Source organism: Etheostoma cragini, chromosome 20 (assembly GCF_013103735.1).
Source record: "Etheostoma cragini isolate CJK2018 chromosome 20, CSU_Ecrag_1.0, whole genome shotgun sequence".
NCBI classification, from domain to species: domain Eukaryota; kingdom Metazoa; phylum Chordata; class Actinopteri; order Perciformes; family Percidae; genus Etheostoma; species Etheostoma cragini.
This window is the reverse complement of record NC_048426.1, coordinates 20,958,181-20,970,626: the sequence shown is the minus strand read 5'-3', so window position 1 is coordinate 20,970,626 and position 12,446 is coordinate 20,958,181. Positions and strand designations below refer to the sequence as shown.

General features: G+C 40.3%; 1 protein-coding gene across 2 annotated transcripts in view; it reads left to right on the top strand.

The window, feature by feature from the left end:
* LOC117935317 (leucine-rich repeat and fibronectin type-III domain-containing protein 2) overlaps positions 1-12,446 on the top strand; it is a 127,415-nt gene that overhangs the window by 14,441 nt on the left and 100,528 nt on the right. The window lies entirely within an intron of this gene.

Here is a 12,446-nt window from a genome sequence, read left to right as displayed (position 1 = left end):
CCCATTACGTCTCTGTAAGCTAACAGTGTAAACAATAGAGTTAAATCATTCACTTGACTGTCATCTTGCACATTTCCACATCAGAAATGTTTTAATGCAAATGAAAACTACAGGTCATACGTAGTGACTGGTGGGGTCACAACACACAGTGACTGATTTTTTTCTACTGCCTCTCCTTTTTCCTGTCTACCTCTCTAATTTCTCTCTTAAGAATAAATGGGGTATCACTGAACTGCATAAACATTACTAATCGTTTAGAGTAGTTTCTAAGGATTGTTTTTTTTATTTGTAGAGTTCCCACTTTCAATACATGTTCATACATACATATACACATACATACAGGGTGCAATTTGCAGAGTGGGGGATGTTTTTGGATCAACAACTAAACAAAACTTGCAAAAATGAAATCCCCCTTCTAATACCATGTAAATAGTGCCACTCGACCAGACATGCCAAAACACTTCAATATTCAATGGAAAATAGTCTCGAAATGAAAAAGTGTTGTCAACAACCAACAGGGCATACCGGAGCTCTGTAGCGGATAAATACAACCAGCAACTGCTGCTCAGATTTTGTCGTTCCATGGCACTATAGACAATTTATGTTAAAGCACTTAAGGGTAAAAATACTTTTAATTTAGGTATATGATTTACATATGGTCTAAGCTATTGGTGATCACAGTAGATGATCACTTTGAAGGGTATGATACATTTTGCAGAGGCAGGGATCTGTATGCCAGAAAGAGGGGAATCCCATGCAACATACACTACCGGTCAAAAGTTTGGGGTCACTCACAAATTTCCATTGGACTCCATTATAGACAGAATCCCAGCTGAGATCAGTTGCCTTGTTTTTTTTAACCAGGGCAGCAGTTTCCAGATTGAACTATGTGCTTACATAATTGCAAAAGGGTTGTTTAATGTTTTCTTAGTTAGTTTTTTAAAATAATATCAGATTAGTAAACAAAATGTGCCTTTGGAACATTGGATGAATGGTTGCTGATAATGGGAAATATAGATACTGCATTAAAGATCAGCCACCCACCCAGATCAGCTGGTATCCTTTTTATAATGGAGTGAAATGGAAATTTGTAAGTGACCCCAAACTTTTGACCGGTAGTGTACATACATACATACAGACATACATTTTTATATATTTCAACTGATAAACAGCCAGAAGAGAGCTGTTTAAAAAAAGTAACCTATCTTGAAATGACAGAGCACTTCTTTGCCTTGCTGCCTTCTGGGGATTTGGGTTGGAAATACTGGTACATACAGGCTAGTCATTGTGTACAGATACAGTAGGTAGGCTGACTCAGCTGTTACACACACCTGAGCAATAAGGTATGTGTATGAATACGGTTTGTGTGGGGCATCCATCATGTTGCACCTTTGTAATAACTGTGTCATCATACTTCACATGATCCATTTGGTAGAATTTTTTTCAACAGCCTTGAGAACTGTCTAGCATTGAGCTGTTTTCCATGAAACAACCCTGTGAACGTGTCGGTAGATAATCAGTGAACAATGCCCTGCCCGGTCTGAACTGAGCTCCACTTTGTCCTTATGATTCAGCCTCACGGACAGGAAAATTATCCTGGAAACAGATGCTCAATCCTTCAGCTTAAGTAAATTGCTTCTCCACTCACAAGCAACAATAGCTGTCCCATAGCCTCAGCATTGAGACTCAGCACACTGGCAAAACAAAATCTTGTGCCATTAATGTTCCTCCCCCATCCATCATGCGGCTCATTTTAGAGGAACAATTTTTTTCTGCATGGCGCTGCATGTGGCGCGGCCTGCTGCTCAAACAAGGCACCCACTGGTCTAAGTGAAGTGCCAATCCCAGTTTGTGTAGTCAGACTTTAATCCACCAGTGATAATGAAGAGCCCCCAAGCATCAGTCATCAGTGTCCCCAGAGCTGTCTCGGACGCAGGGCCACTGATACGAGAAGGAAAAACAACACAGAGACACTTGGTGATCAATTAAAGTTTCTCTCCAGTGATGCCGGAGGCATTTCTTTCACATTTTTTAGTAGAAGAAAAATAAGAGTTTTACTATAGAAGGTGAAAGTAACAGCACCTGATTATTATGAGTACTCAGAACTAATAAGGAACTTTAATGAATTCCCTCATCCCATGTTCCATCATGGGAAATGCAGAATCCAGCACTTTTGGAGATTGACCCATACATTTTGCCAATGTTTTTGTCATTCCCATTAAGGTATATGATGTTTTTTCTGAGCGACTCTCATTCTTTTGAAATGGGCGGGGATCTGTTGGAAAAAAAGCTGAGTATTTACCTCTTATTTAAGAGTAGCCTATTCAATAATAGTTTTTTTCTCATTATTATAAACACTCAAAGTCCATGTACTTAAAATAAATGTACTTATTGTTCACCACTTCTGAATCCTATTTTCAGTTGCAGTTTTACTGCTATAGAAAATGATGGCCTACATCACTCTTATTTAATTCAATTTTATTTAAATAGCGGCAAATCACAACAACAGTTATCTCTCAGCATTTTCATAAAAAAGGCAGATCTAGACCGTACTCTGTGATGTTATTTACAGAAACCCAACAATTCCCGCCAAGAGCAAGCACTAGGCGACAGAGTCAAGGAAAAACTTCCTTTTAAGAGGCAGAAACCTCGAGCAGAACCATGGCTCAGGGTGGGCGATCATCTGCCTCGACCGGTTGGGGGTGAGAGAAAGAGAGAGACAGACAAAGAAGAGACAGTCAGCGAGAGAGAGAGACATGGAGAATTGTAGCAGAGGGAGTCGAGCAGGATCATGGAGGCAGCAGGTGACTCCAACCCCAGATCCAGGCTGTGTCTCAAATCGCGCACTTCCCTTAGTGCACTTACAGAAGTACACTTCGCGCACTGTGTACTATCTTGCATAGTGCGTAAATTTCGACAGATTGGTGTTTTCTCATATCGCGCACTAATATGTGCACTTACCCGAAATGACAATCACGTTTCATCCCTTCTTCTTCTGTAAAATTGGGAATTTCACCAGGGGACGAGCATTCCAGTCGGCTATTGTGTTTTGCGAAAAATAACTCCTGCTTTGTTTTTGATATTTTAACAAAATGTGGTTTTTATTTGCTCCGTGTCATGCCAGGATGACGCCGTCATGCCCCCCCCATTGGCTGAAAACAGTACACACAACTGTATTGTATAATATTCGTTATTGTTGCAGTCTTTTAAATTCATTAATTATACCTATTCTTTGCAGTCCACTCTTATGTACTTATATTTCTGCTCTAAAAATAACATTAATATTCATTCATTCATAACGTTACTGTTCATATTAATGCTCAACTGTTTCATGAGGATATCTTTGTAGCCCAGAGATAAGACTGATATGGTGAAGCATTACCCTTACAACTTACCTAATAGACAAAACATGATTACGTTTTTTATATAAGTTGTGTTTTTATTGTAAATGGTCTTCATACAGTGACATCACAATAGTGAAAGCGGAGGGAACAGACCTGACATCTAAATACATATATCCATTCCTTTATATTCATTATATGCTTGCTACAGTCATGCAACGTGCAATAAAAAAGATAACAAAGTTAGATACTTTTAATATTATTTTATTTTATAAATGTGCTTGTAGTTCTGCAGGCTCCCCTCTCAGACCGTAGCTGGTCTGATGGGGACAGGGACATGAGAGGGGACTTCAGGCTCTCCAGGGGATCCTTCTACGGTCTGACGGCCATCGTTGACCCTAAATGACGAACCTCTACTCCTCGTTTGTCCCTGAAGAGACGGGTTATACAGGATATACATCAGGTGGAGGCAGTAACAGCGGATACATTAACATTAAGCCTACTGTTAACGTTACCGGCAGACCATCAGCTGATCGCTATTTTGCTGACCTAACGCTCACATCGGATTATGTACAACTTGTTGAACCCAAAATGGAACCTGGTTCCACAGGAGAGGAGCCTAATAGCTGAACGCGCTGGCTCCCATTCTACTTTTGGAGACTCTAGGAACCACAAGTAACCCTGCTCTCTATGAGCGCAGTGCTCTGGTGGGGTAGTAAGGTCCCATGAGCTCCTTAAGATAAGATGGTGCCTGACCATGAAGAGCTTTGTAGGTGAAAAGAAGGATTTTAAATTCTACACAAAGTCAATGCAGAAAAACTAACACAGGAGAGATGTGATCTCTTTTCCTGGTTCCCGTCAGAACACGTGCTGCAGCATTCTGGATCAGCTGAAGAGTCTTTATGGCCTTCTTCGAGCAGCCTGAGAAATAAAGAATTGCACTAATCCAGCCTAAAAGTAACAAATGTATGGACTAGTTTGTGTGCATCATTTTTAGACAGGATATTCCTGATTTATTCAATATTACGTAGGTGAAAAAGGCAGTCCCTGAAATTTGTTTTATGTGAGAATTAAATGACATGACCCAATCAAAGATAACTCCCAGATTCCTCACATTGGTGCTGGAGGCCGGGGTGATGCCATCCAGAGTAACTATCCCTTTGGAAAATGCGTCACGGAGACGGAATGCATCTTATGAAATGTTTCAGTGGGCTGATAGTCATTAAAAGAGCCTTTCTTAAAGAGCATTGTTTTTCTGAAGTCACAACAGATCCATTTAGCCAAATGTTGCTCCAAGTGGCAAGCAGACTCCGACGGCATTTTGGACGACAGTGACACGCTTGAAGATTGCTGGTAATAAAGCTGTGGACAGATTCCACGGCCACTGACAGCCCGAGCCGGCTACCGCTGCTTCATCCTCCGTGTCTTTCGCCCCTGACAGGATTACAAAGAGCGCTGTTACTGACTAATAAACATTGTCAGAGTGCCAGCTCTGCCCACACCAGACCACAAAAACACACAGCGTCTTTATGCCCAGGCCTGAATTGATAGCTGTGGTAGTTTGGCTTCTGACAAGGCTGACATCTACCTATCTGAATGGCCCCCTTCTTTCACTAACTCTCTCCCAGCGGCTGCTCTGACAACTTGCTTACCCCTGGCTTTTATGGCTTTTAAATGGTTAGTCATTTTTTTGTCTAATATAAGAGCTACAGTTTACAGTCATTAGGTGATATTTCTTATTACAGCTTTTTTAGTTGATAAACATTACAATATGTATTACAGCTCAACTTCCTTATTATGTCAGCCTTATATTGCTGTACAGCTGTGGACATAGAATCAGCGGACATCACCAGGACAGTACATTCCCTTTCAATTAGTCTAAAGTGCTTGTGCTGTCTCTGGGTGATAATTTAAAGATAGGAGAAACAATCCTGGCATGAAAATAGAAAATAGTTTCTTTCTTACATTCAACTGATAAAGTCCAGCGGTGCTAGTAAAACAAAGAGAAGCCACAGATCCCCTGCTGCATCAAATGAGGAGTCAGAATATGATTAGAAGTCAAATGAGGTTTCACAGAGGCAGAATGAGCTCAATTACCAGCAATCATGGAACTTACTGGTGACGGTGCAAATGGAAAGGAGATGGATTAAACTTGGCCTTTGGCAGGTGCACAGCAAAATTATCTCTTTCAAGGGTATAGCACCCAAAGCATGGATCACTTTGTCATGTTTGGGTAAATAAGGACAGGCAAAAAAAACACATTTAGGACAGTGAGTATGCAACAGGTGTTTGTGCATGAGATCACAGCAAATAGTCACTCGGCTGGATGACTCGCGTCAAAAGGTTTGAAAATTGGCAACTTTAGGGTTAAAAAAAACATACATCAGATGCTTAGCTGCTTCATCCTCCCCATCTCTGCCCTTTTTGTCCAGATAAGGTCACTTCTTGCTTCAAAATATTAAGATGGTGACGGCCAAAATGCAAACGGCTTCAAAACACAGGCCGCAAAGAAGAAATGGCTAATAATACAGATAATATGTTTAGAGTCATTGCTACAGCCACTAAAGCCCAACTGAATATGTAGAATATATTTCAAACTGCAGTGGTAACAAATATGGTGTCTAGTATTAAAGTAAAAACAGATTAACTTCTTGCATTCAAAGTAATCTCCAGCACTTTTAATTAACAGTCCATGTAAACCGCACTTGCTTAATGTCAGTCAACCTGGTCTCGCTACCTCTGCTGGAGTGTGTATGCGCTGTGCAGAGCAGCATGCCCACTCAAAAAGGAAGAACATTGATTTTTTTTCTTTTTTTTTTTTCTCTTTGGATAACAAGCCTTGACCGACTTGGGTGCTTGCCTGAGTTCGATTGCTTCCTCTCTCTCTGCTGGTTGTCCGTACAGATCTCAGACGTACGCATCAAAACTCTAAATGTCTTCACACAGCTGTGGATGTCTTCAGACAGGGACAGCTTTGACTGATAATAACAGTCCAAGTCTCAATATAATAGAGAGACTAATAGAGAGAGGAATTCCAATGCTGTTTGACATGCAGCCATACTGTAGCTGGAGGGTCCAAAATTTCATTCATTGAATTGTCCACCCTGAAAAAAAAATCGTCCAAAAAACACACCATCACCTGAGCTCCGTCAAGCCTGGATTTCCTCACATCCACCCCAACCCTTTGGCTCACCCAGTTAAATCAATAAATCCCGCCTGATCTCTTTTTACTCCGGTGGCCGCTCCTGAATCCTTCCTGAGTATCATAACAATTGCTAATTTTGTCTTATTCACTTCTTTGTTAGTTTTATTCATTGAAATGTTTTTTTTGTTTGATCTCCTAATTAGCTTTGGTCTACGGTCAATGTAGGACCGACATGAGCTATTGATTGCCCACGCTCACGCGGAAACATGTCAAAATATGGCAAAGGCCTACTACGTTTACAAAAAATGTATAGTCTAATGATTTAGAAGTATCCAAGAGCCGCTGCTCATAGTTTCTCTCAGAGTAAAAGCAAGATTATCGATTAATATGGATTATTGGGCGGCTGTGGCTGCAGTCATTGTCGAAGTGTCCTTGGGCAAGACACTGAACCCCGAGTTGCCCCCGGAGCTGCGCATCGGTGTGTGAATGTGTGTGAGTGTTTATCTGATGAGCTGGTGGCACCTTGTACGGCAGCCCCGGCCACAGTGTATGAATGTGTGTGAATGGTGAATGTATCCTGTAGATGTAAAAGCGCTTTGAGCAGTCGTTAAGACTGGAAAAGCGCTATATAAATACAGCACATTTACATTTACATTATCAGGTCAAACATGCAAGCAGAGGAAAGATCATGCAGCAAAGACACTGCCCTAAAAGAGCACAGAAGTCAGACTTCTTGAATCTCTTCCATCGAGAAAGCTTCTTCTTCTTTGTGATCTGTTGTTGACTTTGATTCTGCTCAAGGTGGGGTTTGAGCTTCTCCTTTTGCGGTTGTGTTACTTCCTTGAGCGGACCGGCAGCCTTTGTTTTTTTGCGGGCTTCTGTCGGCTGGTTCTTCCCTTCATTCTGAAGGGCTGGTTTTTCTTCTTGCAGACTCTCAACAGTGTCCACGTAGATTTCAGTTGCCTCTTCTTTCTGCCTCACAAAGTCCCTTGGTTGCTGGGCAGTCACCTCTTTTAAGGCTTCTCTCTGCAGAGCCTTCATTTCCTCCATCTCCTTCTTAAGGGCTGCAAATTCTTCTTGCAGCATTTGAACCAGCTCCAGGAACATGCCAGCTGTCACATGCTTTACCTCCACTAACTCCTTCTTGAGGGCTGCGTTTTCTTCCTCCAGACATTGAACCAGCCCTAGATCCTTTGAGACTGTCTCAGTTATTGCCCTTTCTTCCTGCTGTTTTGTGAGCAACTCTATGTTGGCTGACACGACCAGAAGACTTTTGATTTCTTCTTGTTTTTGCATCTGCTCCTCCTCTTCATGCTTGAGTCTCAAGTTCTGGTCCTCCTGTAGATTATCTGGCTGGATGGGGCGCGTACATTGCAGGTTGCTGGCGGCCACACTGAGTCTGTACAAGAACTCATCTTTGTCCCTAGCCATCTCCTTGATCGTGACTTCTGACCGCAGCTGCAATGTTGATGGACCTTCTATATTATCCATTTCATTCTCGTGCTCGTGTTTCTCCATTTCTGCTTTTGATTAAATCAAACACTTGACAAAGTGTTTTCAGTAGTTTGTTGCTGTGTGCTCCCAACAGTTGTCTCTGAGTAGTACTGTTCTTGCTTTTATGATGTAGATGGAACATCATCACTTTTGAGCCGCATCATAGTGCAGATCAAAGGAGAAAAAATAGAATGTTGTCACATCAAGGGATCAAAAAGCATTCCAGAACTTCCTGGTAGTTAAAAAAAATAAATAGAAAAAATAGAATGTTGGCACATCAGAACATTCCAGAGTTCTTGAATGCTTTGATCTATTTTTTTTTTATTTTTTTTACAGAACATTGAGCTCAACAGTGTAGTTTAGGAAGTACAAATCCCATTGACTTCCATCCATAAGGATTGTGATTGTTAGCTAGTATGTCTAAACTATCCGAGATAGACTAACCACAAGCTCGGATGTTGTGGAACAAAAGTCGATGCTCCCACAGAGGACACGCATCTGCATGAAATCAACCCTGTTTTAAGAAAAACACGATTTATTCACGATCCTTTGGCAAAATACTACCCTACCCACAATACTTAGCGTCACAGTGAATTATCTGATTGGTGGAACTCGCTGTTACCATGGAAATGTTCAATGCACCTGCAAACTCACCAACAGCTCTATTATATGCTTATTTGACAAATTCTATGCTTTTCAGATTTTACACAAACACATGTTAAGTTTTTAAAATATAAATAGCTGTTAAAGCTTATATGAAACATCTATTAAGTTGTTAAAATTCAGCTTTCATTAAATTAACCCCATTTAGTTGCTGCATAATGCATCAGTACTAATATCAAAATAAATTTTACTTGCTTTCTGCATGTTTTTCATCATTTTTTTAAATTACATTTTAGCGCTTTCTGTATATTTTCATCATTTAAAATTTCGGCGAATATATGTATCAGATCCAACTCTGTATTTGAATATTAGGACTGGGATCAGGGTAAAAAATTATATAAACCCCCCCCTCCCCCTTTTATTTGGACATCCATCCTCATTAGTAGATTTTAATCAAGGTATAGTTAAACAATTAAATGAAAAGAACAAATGTTCCGATAAATGTGCAAGTTTACTGATGTAAATAGGCAGATTTTAAAATTATCTGTACAAAAAATCTTGAAGATTTCTCTCAGTGAACATGAAATGTTTATCTGTAAGTACCATAATGTGCTAACAATAATCAAATAAGTTGTTTAGTAAACTTTTTCAACACTGTCTACTCAAGTTAGATTAGCTTGCTAAATGAAAATAAATGACAGTGTTGTAACCTAGCAACAGTTATCGTTTGCTAGTGATCAAAAGCAATATTAGTGTCTAATTTTTAAGGCAATTTTTCTGAGATAAAAATGGTTTGGAGTGACTCATACAGCCTCTGCTGCTTTGTTTTTCATAATTCTTTTAAAATCTGTGTCCCACTAGCCTCCCAACTTTCTGAACGTGTGATAGTAAATTACCGGAAGTAAACCATACATAGCCAATTAAATGCAAAAACATCCAATATTCATCAGAGCCAAATGAAAATGTTGTGGTAATTGGGGGTCATCAGCAAGCCTCTCATGTCTGATTGCACACGGAGACGCAGAGCCAACACAGATTTTCCTCTGATGTGGGTTTTTTGTCTAGGAGCTCCAAAAACTGTACAGAGCCGGAAACTAAGGGCTAAAGTCCTGAGGTGGGAACTTGCCATTAGACAGGACGGGACCTTTTTTTTTAGCATTCTTAGCAGTCCTATCAAAGACATGTGTAAGAAAGGAACTTGGTCTGGGTCTTCATACATTAAAGTCAGATAACCCCAAATAGAACCAACGCACATGATCCAGAATTATGAATCTGGTTATCAGCTGCTTCAGGTAATGCTCTGTTTTAGCTTAAGAGTTTAAAGAGATACAACGAAATGATTGCAGTGGGAAGGTTAGGTTATTACAACAGAATAAAAGTGATATTAATACAGGTTATACAGGTGAAACAATATGTAATTTACGTATTATTTTGCAACTGTTAGAATAAGTAACAGTGGAAATAATATCCAAACATTATGGAAGGCTCTTATAAAATGTGGTAACATTAAGTAGGCATGTTTCAGGCCCATTAGTTGTTTCCGAGGTAACAACCACAATATATTTAAATCTAGGCAACCCCCATTTGGGAGACAGGAAGTGTATTGCATTTTATACCGTTAGCGCAGCGTGTAGTCTTGCATAGCCAGACCTTCCTCCACAGAGCTGCCGAGGAGGGTCTGGCTAGTCCTCACAGCATTCCGGGATTTAAGAAAAATGTGCTCTGGTTTATTGGCTTTTCTTTGAACCAACCATAATTGTGGTGCTAAGCGTAGAACGGAGCCAAGGTGGCGCTGCAAAAAAGCCTCGGGAAGGAACCTGTTTTGGTGGAACATGTACGTTCAAAAGGTGTTTTAGTCGTGCAAAAGAAAACTGGACAGATAGTGTAGCTAGCTTCTGGATTTACCCCGCAGAGATCTGAGAAGCAGTTTACCATAGTCCTCAGAAATTGACTAGAGTTTAAAATTAGAACACAAAGACAGCTAAAGGAAATGGGCATTTGGCCGAAAAGGGTGACATTCGGCAGAATTTCCGGCGTCACAGGAGCAATCCCGGAAGTGAAACATGTTGGATTTACACTTCGCAGTGTGTAATGTGCTTTCTTTAGTTATAGACAATATTTAAGTGTATGAACCCGACTGCTGGCTGTCTCTAAGTACTCATACTCCCTGTTTAGAGAGACCCACACATTTCAACAGAATACTGTACTGTAGACTGCTATACAACAACAACAACAACAACAATAAAAACAGCAGAGTGGTGTCATCTGTCTTTTTCCCAGCATGCAAAGCTCTCAAATCCACTTTCTGCAGTCTGGATATAGGCTGTTATAAATAATAGAAAGCCCTGTGGATTGGGAATACATGTGCCAAAAACAATGGAGGCGCCACACTGTTTTGGCTGTGCCAAGTTAACATCATGCCATTACAAATTATTGAGCCGCAGGGCTCATAACTGACTTTTATTCTTGAAAGCTATTTTATTGTTTTATGAGCACTGGTCAGGGTTTGACATTGTCTCTGTGGGGAGATTGCTTTCAGAAGTACTGAATTGACTGAGCTTATGTCAAAAAGTGCCTGATTACATACCAAGAAAAGGATCAGTTTACAAACATGCCACTTCAATGGCTAAAGCCAGAGGTCTGAATATAAAACAGTTTGTTATGAAAATAGGTCAAATCTGCAGTATAAATACAATACTGATACCATATTACAGAAGTTCAGTGTCTCAGTAATTGTATGTCTATTAAGAAACCTCTTCTGTGCTTTTTATAGACAAGTATTGTTCCACAACAGGCTTCTAACTATTTTAGCACTCCTTGCATACCATGTAGTCTTGGCTGTTTGTACAAGGTGCTGTAAAGCGAATGAATGAATTCATGCATCATGAATTAGCCACCCCCGCTTTGCTTTGTCATTACACACACTCATTATTAGGCTACCTGTCCAGTGTTTACTGTCTCAGCTCTAACGTCACTTTCTACAAATGAAGACCCATTTTTGTACATGTTGATTGGTAATCAAATGTGCCTAATAAGGGCAGCAATGTGTTCATATATTACTGTATTTGAGACTTAAAAAGTAAGTTAAAGAGGAGTACATGATGAATGGGGATACCATGCTGTTCTGTAGCACGTACAAGTTCATTCTTGACCTTGGAAGTAGTATTTTGACAAAAATAATTGTACCGCAAGGTCCACCTACCAGCATTTTTTTCATTGTTGTTTTCTTTATTGTCTTTGAGATTTGGGGAATTATATGATGGTGGACTGTCATTGCCTATCAGTGAAAACACACCGTGAGCCTGAGCGTCGCCTTGGCTCGTGTGCTGCAGAGATCCTTTCGGCGGCACCACTAGTTCTTGCGCGAGACGCGAATGAAGATTTGTGTCCGGCGCAGGGAAACACGAGGTCGGTATGAATGGCAAGACAAGCAATCTACGCTTAGCAGGCTATATGCCACGCTTACACGCCCAATGTATTTTCTCTCTAAAGAAAGAGTAGATGAAGCATGAAAACATTGCAATCATGCAAGAGCATTACAGCATACAGTACTGACTGTAAATTAGGCATAAATATAATTAGTTTAATAAGCATACCAATTGCTCCATATTTCCTGAGAAGAACTTAGTCTTAAGATCCTGCTTGTAGACAGACATTTACTACAGCATAGTGTGCCAGAATATATTAATCAACATCTACTAAGGACCAGAGTGCATTCATTTCTCTTACGTCACTTAAAATAAATCAACCAGATCAAACAGTTCCTATCAACTCGTTTTAAATCTCCATAATGAAAAGGCTCTCCGCCACCGTTGGGATTGGTGGTTTTCTCCCAGTGTTGAATCTTGGTCCCGCAATGGATT